Source organism: Lipotes vexillifer, unplaced genomic scaffold (assembly GCF_000442215.2).
Source record: "Lipotes vexillifer unplaced genomic scaffold, Lipotes_vexillifer_v1.1 scaffold444, whole genome shotgun sequence".
Classification (NCBI taxonomy): domain Eukaryota; kingdom Metazoa; phylum Chordata; class Mammalia; order Artiodactyla; family Lipotidae; genus Lipotes; species Lipotes vexillifer.
The window spans coordinates 4,617,907-4,629,255 of record NW_006793488.1 but is presented as its reverse complement, the minus strand read 5'-3'; the positions used below and the strand labels follow the sequence as shown (position 1 = coordinate 4,629,255).

At 42.1% G+C, this 11,349-nt stretch overlaps 1 pseudogene; it reads right to left on the bottom strand.

The window, feature by feature from the left end:
• LOC103088671 (N-acetyllactosaminide beta-1,6-N-acetylglucosaminyl-transferase, isoform C pseudogene) overlaps positions 1–4,509 on the bottom strand; it is an 11,836-nt pseudogene extending 7,327 nt beyond the window's left edge.
• Between the last annotated feature and the right edge of the window lie 6,840 nt (positions 4,510–11,349).

The window sequence follows — 11,349 nt, the reverse complement described above, 5'->3', positions numbered from 1 at the left end:
CCCAGCCGCTCCGCAGCATGTGGGATCTTCCCAGACCAGGGCATGAACCTGCGTCCCCGACTTCGGCAGGCGGACTCTCAACCACCGCGCCACCAGGGAGGCCCCGGGGAAAGACCTTCTTTACAACAGATGACCATCAACAGCCCAGATTGAAAAAGTATGGAAGACAGAAAAATAGCTTTGTGTTTGGCAAAACCTGAATTTACTTAGTAGATCAGTCTTTATTTTTTGTTTTTTTTTGTTTTTTTTGCGGTACGCAGGCCTCTCACCATTGTGGCCTCTCCCGCTGCGGAGCACAGGCTCCGGACACGCAGGCTCAGCGGCCATGGCTCATGGGCCCAGCCGCTCCGCGGCATGTGGGATCTTCCCGGACTGGGGCACGAACCCGTGTCCCCTGCATTGGCAGGTGGACTCTCAACCACTGCGCCACCAGGGAAGCCCATGCAGATCAGTCTTTAATTCAGGAAGATGGATTTTCATAGAAACTATTTGCAGAATGACCTCATCACTTTTCAAAATTCTTTTTTTTGGCCATGGCTCGAGGCATGTGAGATCTTAGTTCCCGGACCAGGGATCCAACCTGTGCCCCCTGCAGTGGAAGCACAGAGTCTTAACCACTGGACCACCAGGGAAGCCCCCCTCATCACTTTTCTAACCGGTCCAGGGCTTCATTATCAGTTTTGCATATTATCAAATGAAGCTCATTCCTCGCAGGAATGTTGTGTGGAGTGACTAATCAAATAAAGCACATTTTAAATGCCAGAGGGTGCCAAGTACTTCATTAAATTCTGGAAATATTTTCCCTTTGACTGAAGGGAACTGAGGAAAATAGTGCAAACCATTAATTAGAAACATTGTCCTTTAATAAGAAATTAAACGTTGTAACTAAGATATACATGGATACTAATGACTTAACAAGACATGAAAATTCATGATCACCGGTAAGTATATCACATAATGAAACAACATACTAATAAGTGCTATGCTTTGAAAAACCTTTAGAAAAAGAAATCTCATGTACCCCAATCAAATGATTCATTCATTCATTCACAAACATTTTTTGTGTACTTAGTTTATGCAGGCACTGTGCTAGATTCTGGAAATATAAAACATAAGTGTAGCCCAAATGAGTACACGGCTACTAGATCTTAAAATGCTACTGGGGATTAAACAGAGGTAATGTTTCTTAATCAAATTTATAAGCTTTTATACAGCAAAGGAAACCATAAACAAAACAAAAAGACAACGTACGAACTGGGAGAAAATATTTGCAAATGATGTGACCAACAAGGGCTTAATTTCCTTTTTTAAAAAAAATTTATTTATTTATTTGGCTGCACCAGATCTTTAGTTGCGGTATGCAGCATCTAGTTCCCTGACCAGGGATCGAACCCAGGTCCCCTGCACTGGGAGCGTGGAGTCTTAACCACCAGGGAAGTCCCAAGGGCTTAATTTCCAAAATATACAAACAGCTCATACAACTCAATAACAAAAAAACAAACAACCCAATCAAGAAATGGACAGAAGACCTAAATAGGCATTTCTCCAGAGAAGATATACAGATGGCCAGTAGGAAAGATGCTCAACATTGCTAATTATTAGAGAATGTAAATCAAAACTACAATGAGGTATCACCTCTCACCAGTCAGAATGGTCATCATTAAAAAAAGTCTACAAATAATAAATGCTAGAGAGGGTGTGAAGAAAAGGGATCCCTCCTACACTGTTGGTGGGAATGTAAATCGGTACAGTCATTGTGGAAAACAGTGTGGAGGTTCCTTAAAAAACTAAAAATAGAGTTACCATATGATCCTACAATCCCACTCCTGGGCATATATCCAGAAAAGACAAAAACTCTGATTTGAAAAGATACATGCACCCCAGTGTTCATAGCAGCACTATTTACAATAACCAAGACATGGAAGCAACCTAAATGTCCATCAACACATAAATGGAGGGCTTCCCTGGTGGTGCAGTGGTTGGGAGTCTGCCTGCCAAAGCAGGGGACATGGGTTCGAGCCCTGGTCCAGGAAGATGCCACATGCTGTGGAGCAACTAAGCCCGTGCACCACAACTACTGAGCCTGTGCTCTAGAGCCCGTGCACCACAACTACTGAGCCTGTGCTCTAGAGCCTGTGAGCCACAACTACTGAGGCCTGCATGCCTAGAGCCTGAGCTCTGCAACAACAGAAGCCACCACAATGAGAAGCCCACGCACCACAACAAAGAGTAGCTCCTGCTCGCCACAACTAGAGGAAGCTGCTAGCAGCAATGAAGACCTGGTGCAGCCAAAAATAATAAATAAATAAATAAATTTATTTATTTAAAAAAAATGATAAATGGGTAAAGAACATGTGATTACATATATACAATAGAATACTACTCAGCCATAGAAAAGAATGAAATAATGCCACTTGCAGCAAAAAGGATGGATCTAGAGATTATCATACTAAGTGAAGTAAGTCATACAGAGAAAGACAAATATCATATGATATCACGTATGTGGAATCTAAAGTGTGATACAAGTGAACTTATTTACAAAACAGAAATAGACTCACAGACATAAAAACTTATGGTTACCAAGGGGAAAGGGAGGGGACAGATAAATTAGGAGTCTGAGATGAACAGATACAAACTACTATAGATAAAATAATAACAAGCTCCTACTGCATAGCACAGGGAACTATACTTAACATCTTGTGATAAACTATAATGGAAAAGAATCTGAAAAAGAATATATATAACTGAATCACTTTGCTCTACACCAGAAACTAACACAACATTGTAAATCAACTATACTTCAATTAAAAAGATGAGGTAATGTTTCCAGAAAACCACCTCCTTCCAACCTCCTCCCTCCAGTAGTTTTCCAGCAAATCAGTCCCTTCCTACCGCTCTCTCCATTCCCAGGAGGATAAAGTTGCCTGGAAGCATACTAGTGCAAATCCTCTCCTTCTCTTTAAGGTAGAGGCAGTTAATGGAGTTACCTCTGTTGTTTAAAAGCAGAGTAACAGGGGACTTCCCTGGTGGCACAGTTGATAAAGACTCCACGGTCCCAATGCAGGGGGCCCGGGTTCAATCCCTGGTCAGGGAACTAGATTCCACATGCATGCTGCACTAAGAGTTTGCATGCCGCAACTAAGGAGACCTGGAGCTGCAACTAAGGAGCCTGCCTGTGGCAGGTAAGACCTGGCACAACCAAATAAATAATTAAATAAATATGAAAAAAATAACATTTAAAAAAAAAAAAAGCAGAATAGCAAAAGCCGGAATGTGGAAGTGCAAAGTTCTGTTTACCTTGAGTCCCATCCCCAAAGGCCTGTCCTTCAGAGTCACAAAGACAGAGCCTTAGAACTGATATGTAAGAACTGTAACTTAAGTTATATGAATTCCATTGAAACAGACACACAAAACAGTCTACAGGGTGTCCATAAAGCTGGAAACATAGGTGAATATATATAATGCAACTGAAGATATTTTCAAAGTGTAAAATACACACACACACACACACACACACACATACACACACACACACACACACACACAATATGCTTCCAGACTATGTAGAATGGAAATCAAGTTCCACATACCTGGAATCCTGTTAAGTGTCACCCAGAAATGTTCATCAGGAGAGTAGGTGTCCTTCGACCACTCAAGTAAATCAATGGCCCTCTGGTCTTGGAGAACAAAATTAGCAAATTCCCTTGTAAGGGCTACATAGGTGGAGCCAAAGTAAATGGTGAGATTATGGGGAGGAGACATTTTTCTTATCCAAGTCCACAGCATGAAGGAAAACAATTGGTATTTCTGCTCCAAGTGCATATATCTGGTCCTTCTGATAATATGAGCTGGAGGCAGCACCCCTGGGGTGATGTTTTTCCCTTTAAATCCTTTTATATACTGAACTATCTCCCTGTTGGTTTTCAGGGGGAAATCTTGCCCGCAGGTGTTGATGGAGTACTTCCACGGAACCTCCGAGTCTATGAGGTCTTGCAGGCAATTCAGGTCAGCCTGGAGCCTGGAAATTCCTGCATAGACCACAGACTCCCTCTTGGAAGCCAGAAAGGCATTTGCGAAGCAGCTCAGCAGCCTTCCTACCGAATCCTTGAAAGCAGAGGCGGCTTTCTCATCCACATGAACGCAGTAGACATTTTGAGGCATGTAAATAGCCCTGAAAAGCCTCTCAAATGTATCAAAGTCTTTGTGGATGACCATGACATATGCCAAAGGGAACTCAGCTTCCTCTCTGGACAGAGGTTTCATTATGTAGTGATTCTGGGTCAAGTACTGTTGGCAAGTTATGTTTCTCAGTGGTGTCATTGGTATATTTCCATACAAGATTTTCTTTCCTGCTATAATCACGTCACAGACTCCTGCAAGCACTGAAGAGTTTAAGGTTTTCCCCGCTGGCAGGTATTTTGGCGGGACTAAATTGTCGGTATAGAGGAACAAAAGAATTAGAGAAACGGCCACAAGCCCTACAACGAACTCGAATACCTTCAGCTTCATGTCTCCTACCATCTCTTCTGTGTCTGTCACTTCATATCATTGCTGAGGTCAGTCTTCGGGTCCATCCCCCGACTGCTGGGGAACCTACTCCCACTTCTTATTTTGAGCAAGAAGAGAAATACTGCCACTCACTTAAGGGACAGTGGATCAACCACAAGCTGACGTTCTTCTCTAACCATGAAGGGACTGAGTGGATCTGAGAACATGAGCCACTGGGGCCAACGGAGCAACAGCTGAGCAGTGTTAGGTACCTTGGTCCAGGTCAATCTCAAGTTAAGACCCTAACAAATCTGTCACGGCTGCCGACACAAGGTGTTCCCCCGGCGGGGAGGGGGTAGAACGTGTGTCCGTCTTACAGCCCTTTTACCCCGGAGAGGGACACCATCACCATCACCATGTTTGACCACTGGGGACGGTATATTTCTTCAACTTGGGGCCATATCAGTTGTTGTGAGGCAGGTGACCACCAGCAGTGACTGATATTAATGTTGACAGCTCCCAGAATTGCTGAATAGCAGGGTTTCTCTTTACCTAAAGATAAAAATCAAGAATTCAGAGACGCGCGATTGGAAGGAATCTTGCAGCTTTTTCAGACCAGCTGGCTCAAGTCACAAATGGAGCATCTTGAAAATGAACTGTCACTGATGTTCTATCACCCTCTTGGCTCCATATTCTCACTGACAACCTAGGAGGTGAGCATTGGCGTTACACCCACTTTGCACAAGAGGAGATTGAAGCCCACACATGCACTGACTTGCCTGAGGGTCAATAATGAGTTCATGGTAGCATGAGGACTCAACCCTAACAGGGTCAAGAATATTGTACCTGGAATATTCGCTCCCCCCCTTTTCTTGATGAGTTCGTCCCGTCCATCAGGCCCCCCGTGTGGCACCCCTTCCCTGCCCTCCCAAGTCTGGGTTAGGAGCCCTTCCATCTGTTCTACTAGGACCTGGTGCCCCTCTCTTTGCTTGTCTGTTTGCCCCACCACTAGCCTATGGAGAGCGATTTCTGTCTACTGATCACTGGGTTTTTGGCACCTCGCTGATGTTAGGCGGTCCTCATTGAATTAAGTCTAGTCATTTTTCTTCCCTCTATACCAGGGGTGGACAAAACTACAATGGGCATCATGGGTGAGGGCCAATCCACCTGCCACATGTTTCTGTACAGCCTGTGAGCTAAGGATTGTTGTACATTTTTGAATGGCTGAAAGGAAATTTGAAGAAAAAGAATATTTCATGATACATGAAATTCACATTTCAGTGTCCATAAATACAATGCCATTGGAACGTAGCCATTGGTTTACAGATTGTCCATAGCTGCTTTCCCATGGCAACAGCAGAGCTGACCAGTTGTAACAGAAACCATCTGGCCACCCAAGACTAGAATATTTACTCTTTGGCTCTTGACAGAAAAGATTTCTTGATCCCTCCCCTATAATTACTGATGTCTCTGCAAACCAGTATATTTTCACCACACCAAGATAACTACTGTGGACTTGGTACAACTTTACCACTTTTTCCTGTATTTTCTAGATTTCCTCACGAATGCTAGAATGACATCCTATTTGGTAGCAGAGCATGTGCTTTAAAGAGAGACTTGGAAATCTACAAACAACAAATGCTGGAGAGGGTGTGGAGAAAAGGGAACCCTCTTGCACTGTTGGTGGGAAAGTAAGTTGATACAGCCACTATGGAGAATAGTTTGGAGGTTCCTCAAAAAACTAAAAATAGTATTACCATATGACCCAGCAATCCCACTACTAGGCATATACCCAGAGAAAACCATAATTCAAAAAGACACCTGCACCCCAATGTTCATTGCAGCACTATTTACAATAGGCAGGTCATGGAAGCAACCTAAATGCCCATCGACAGACGAATGGATAAAGAAGATGTGGTACATAGATACAATGGAATATTACTCAGCCATAAAATGGAATGAAAATGGGTCATTTGTAGAGGCGTGGATGGATCTAGAGACTGTCATACAGAGTGAAGTAAGTCAGAAAGAGGAAAACAAATGTCGTATATTAACGCATATATGTGGAACCTAGAAAAATGGTACAGATGGACCGGTTTGCAGGGCAGAAATAGAGACACAGATGTAGAGAACAAACGTATGGACACCAAGGGGGGAAAGCGGCAGGGGGGTGGGGATGGTGGTGGGATGAATTGGGCGATTGGGATTGACATGTATATACTGATGTGTATAAAATGGATGACTAATAAGAACCTGCTGTATAAAAAATAAAGTAAAATTCAAAAAAATAAAAAATAATAAAAATGTATAATGCTCGCTTAAAAAAAGTTATTAAAAAAAAAGAGAGAGAGAGACTTGGGTTGGGTTTGGATCTTGGTTTTGCTGGTTCCTAGCGGTATGAGCTTGGGCAAGGGGCTTTACTTTTCTGTTTCAGTTTTGTCATCTGTCAAATAAAGAAAATACCAGTAAGGTTGTTTGGCGGATGAATATGGGTTAATAAGTGGAATGCAATTTGCTCAGACCTTGGCACATAGAAAACTACTGACTACTAAAACTGCTAACTACTGAGTTGCAGACGGTCACTTTTAGAGGCTCACCTGCACCTCTAGTGAGCCGGAAATTCAGAGCACGCTGCTTTGCCTGACTCCACTGTTTCTCAAACTCTGGCAAAACGTGGTGCTGCCACACACTGGCCCTGTACAGCATAGCTGGACAAGGTGGAAAATCTTGTGCATGGCAGGAAGGGAGAATTTTTGTGCCAATACAGCATTTTATTCCCACAATAGACTGGGAGCAACTCTGAGAGAAGAACACGTCTTTGAAGACATAAGGAGGAGGCTCAACGTGGCATTTGAGCAACCCCGAAGAACTTCCCAGACCTCAAGGTCCCAACCCAACCAGCCAGCCGCGGTTTCCATAAGGACATTTAAGATGTCTCATAAGCAAGCAGATTGTTTTGGTGGTTATTCCAGAAAAACGCCATAGCACTAACTTCTATACATCTCATTAAGTCATTGGGGGACTTCCCTGGCAGGCCAGTGGTTATGACTCCACGCTCCCAATGCCGGGCACATGGATGGTTCGATCCCTGGTCGGGAGAACTAAGACCCCGCATGCTGCGTGGCGCAGACAGAAAAAAAAAAGTCATTGGAAACAATGACATTTAACGAAGGTTCTGAAAAAATGGGACAAGAGACAGGTTAGATTAGATGGAAGAAAAGCAAGCAAGGTCTGGAGCACGGAGTACTCTTGGGGATTCTCTGCTATGTTCTGGCAGGACAGCTGAGCAGCCTGTAGAGCATATGAAGGCAGTAGGATGCACCACGGGTTGTGTGCCATCACTTCTATTATTCATTTGCAGAATTAGATATCAGTCCTAAAAATAAAAATTTCCCCAATGTCCTAGGCACACTCACATCAAAATCATATCATTTAATTTTAATTCTTCTCATGTAATTTGAGTATCAAATTTTTAATTCTCACTTTTTTCTTTTCCAGGAAAGTTAAATGGTCACATAAGAGAACTGTCCAGTGACAGAACTGGGAAGAAGCTTAGAGGTCATCTTGTCACCTGCTGTATTTTACAGAGGAAAGCAGGATGCCATTCAGAGAAGGAAACAGCCGTGAGCACCACAGCCAGGAGGGGCAGCTGGTCAGGGCTGATCCAGCGCAATGTGCTGCTTCCAAAAATGTTTCCTTCCTTTCGATAAAGAGTTCAGGAAACAGCATTTTACAAGTGCTTCTATACGTCTATTCAACTGAAGGACAGATTACACAAGATTATCTTAACTTCATGAGATTGGTCTTCAGTTCAGTTTCTACCCTTAGAAACCTAAGCTAAAGATAATATTTGTGCTTTTAAAAAAGGCTGATAAGATATTTGCACTTTGAAGTCCAGTGTGATAACACTTATTCTGGCTAGTGTTTTGGTTTTTTTCTTTTAAGTTTTGAATTTTATTTTATTTATTTTTTTATACAGTATTCGGGCTAGTCTTAGCAGGAGTAGGTAAATACATCCAAAGCCAAACAAAGACAATTTTGGAAACTTTGCGACCAAAACTGACAGGGTTATTCAAAACTCTTGTTAAGGGCATCTAATTCTAATAACATTTGTATTTATGACTGTCCTCTAAATCCTTAGTTATCTTCTGTAAGTAGATTATTTCTCATAAAAACAAGAGTTAACCCAATCCATCAGTGTATTTCCAAGCACTTACCCATTGTCCCCACTGTGAAGGCCATTGCTGATATGTTCACCCCTCTTCCCCCCACAAGCCCCCTACTCCTGTCCTTCCGTATTTGACACGTTCTTGCATTTCTGTCAAATTAGCTGAATGGAAGAGTAGTTTTTAATCAGGGGCACATGATGACCCAGGAAAATTTAACACAGAATCCCCTTCTGGTCTCTGACACCGAGATCTGAAACATGGAAAATTCATATTCTACCCCTAATCACTGGCACTGAAGACCTGTTAAAGCATTTTTTTAAAATTTTATTGTGGCGTACAAGCATATAACATAAACGTTGCCATCATAACCACCTTGAAGTGTGCAGTACAGTAGTGTTAACTATATGCATATCGTCAGCAGAACTCCAGAACTTTCTCATCTTGCATAACGAAATTCTCTACCCATTGAACGACAACTCCCATATCCCCTCCCCACCCAGCCCTGGTAACCACTACCACCAATACTTAATCAGCAAGAGTAATAAGGCCAGTATAACACCAGAGGTCTGTGATAACAGGAAGGAAGGACTTCTAGAGTCAGAGTCGCAGCCCAGTTGGTGAGGGTCTTAGGAATCACGTGGTCGCCAGGGACAGAAACCCACCCAGACAGAAGTTCTGTCATGTTAGGTGACCTGTCTGAGGCCGCCCCACTGATAGGAGCCTGAGTGGGGATTCAAGCCCCATTGACTGGCCCCAGAGCTGGAGTTCTTTGATGGCATGGAGGCACCCTGCCGTCCCCATCTCCATTCTCAGCTCATCTGTCTTAGAGCAGAATCAAAAAGGCAGAGCATCGTCTTGTTCGACCTCAGCTGGGAATGTACAAGTCTGGCGACTCAGGTTTTTTTGCTGCTCTGCACAAGTGGGCCTATGATCACAAGCATTGATTTGGGGGTTACACATTGTAGAAAGTAGACAAATTTGCAAATATAGAATCGGTGAATAGTGAGGATCAATGGTGTTTACTCGAGAAATCAAAGCATGTGTTCATATATAGTCTTGGGCATGGCTGTGCAGGGCATCTTTATCTGCAACAGCAAAACATAATAATAGTAAAATAATAAATAATAAAATAATACAAATGTTCATAAACAGACAAATGGATTAAAAAATTATCATATAGTCATATAATGGAATACTTCTCAGGATAAAAGGGAATGAACTATCTATACAAGCAACAACATGGACGAACCTCAGAATAGTCAGGCTGAAAGAAGCCACACCTCCCAAAAAGAAAGTACTTACTATATGATTCCATTCATAGAAATATCTAGAAAACACAAACTAATCTATGGTAACAGAGAGCAAATCAGTAGTTTCCCGGGAACAGGAAGCAAGAAAGAGAGGAATTATAAAGAGACATAAGAAAACTTTGGGGGCCTAATGGATGTGTTCAGTATTTTAATTGTACTGATGACTTTACAGATATATTAACGTGTCAAAATTTTTCACTTGTACATGTATGGGCAGTTTACTGTATCTCAGTGATACCTGAATAACGCTGAGGACAGATCTGACAGAAAAAAAGTGGGATATAGTAATCCAGAGAATGATTAAATATTAAAATAATGCATATTGTATTTTTCTTCTGATGCCCAAGCTATGAATGTATTGAATGATATGGAATATTTGCAAATGTGCCAGGCACTGTTCTATGCCCTTTACATACAATAAATCATTTAAAACTCATATCGACTATTCTTCATGAGAGGGCTACTAATTTTTTTTTTTACTGAAGCATAGTTGATTTACAATGTGTTAGTCTCAGGTGTGATTCAGTTATATATATATGTGTGTGTGTATATATATATATATATATATATATTCTTTTTCAGATTCTTTTCTACTATAGGTTATTCCAAGATACTTAATACAGTTCCCTGTGCTATACAGTAGGCCCTTGTTGTTTATCTATTTTACATATAGTAGTGTATATCTGTTAATCCCAAATTCCTAATTTATCCCTCCCCTCCTTGCCCTTTGGTAACCATAAGTTTGTTTTTTATGTCCGTGAGTCTATTTCTGTTTTGTAAATAAGTTCATTTGTGTCATATTTTAGATTCCACATATAAGCAATATCACATGATATTTTTCTTTCTCTGTCTGACTTACTTCACTTAGTATGATAATCTCTAGGCCCATCCCTGCTGCTGCAAATGGGAATATTTTATTCTTTTTTATGGCTGAGTAATATTCCATTGTATATATGTACCACATCTTTATCCATTCCTCTGTTGATGGACATTTAGGTTGCTTCCACGACTTGGCTATTATTAACAGTGCTGGTATCGGGGGCTTCGCTGGTGGCGCAGTGGTTGAGAGTCCGCCTGCTGATGCAGGGGACATGGGTTCGTGCCTCGGTCTGGGAAGATCCCACATGCCGCGGAGTGGCTGGGCCCGTGAGCCATGGCCGCTGAGCCTGAGCGTCCGGAGCCGGCGCTCCGCAACAGGAGAGGCCACAACAGTGAGAGGCCCACGTACCGCAAAAAAAAAAAAAAAATAGTGCTGGTATTAACATTTGAGTGCACGAATCTTTTCAAATTAAAGTTTTTATCTTTTCTGAATATATGCTCAGAAGTGGAATTGCTGGATCATATGGTAACTCTATTTTTAGTTTTTTAAGGTAACTCCATAC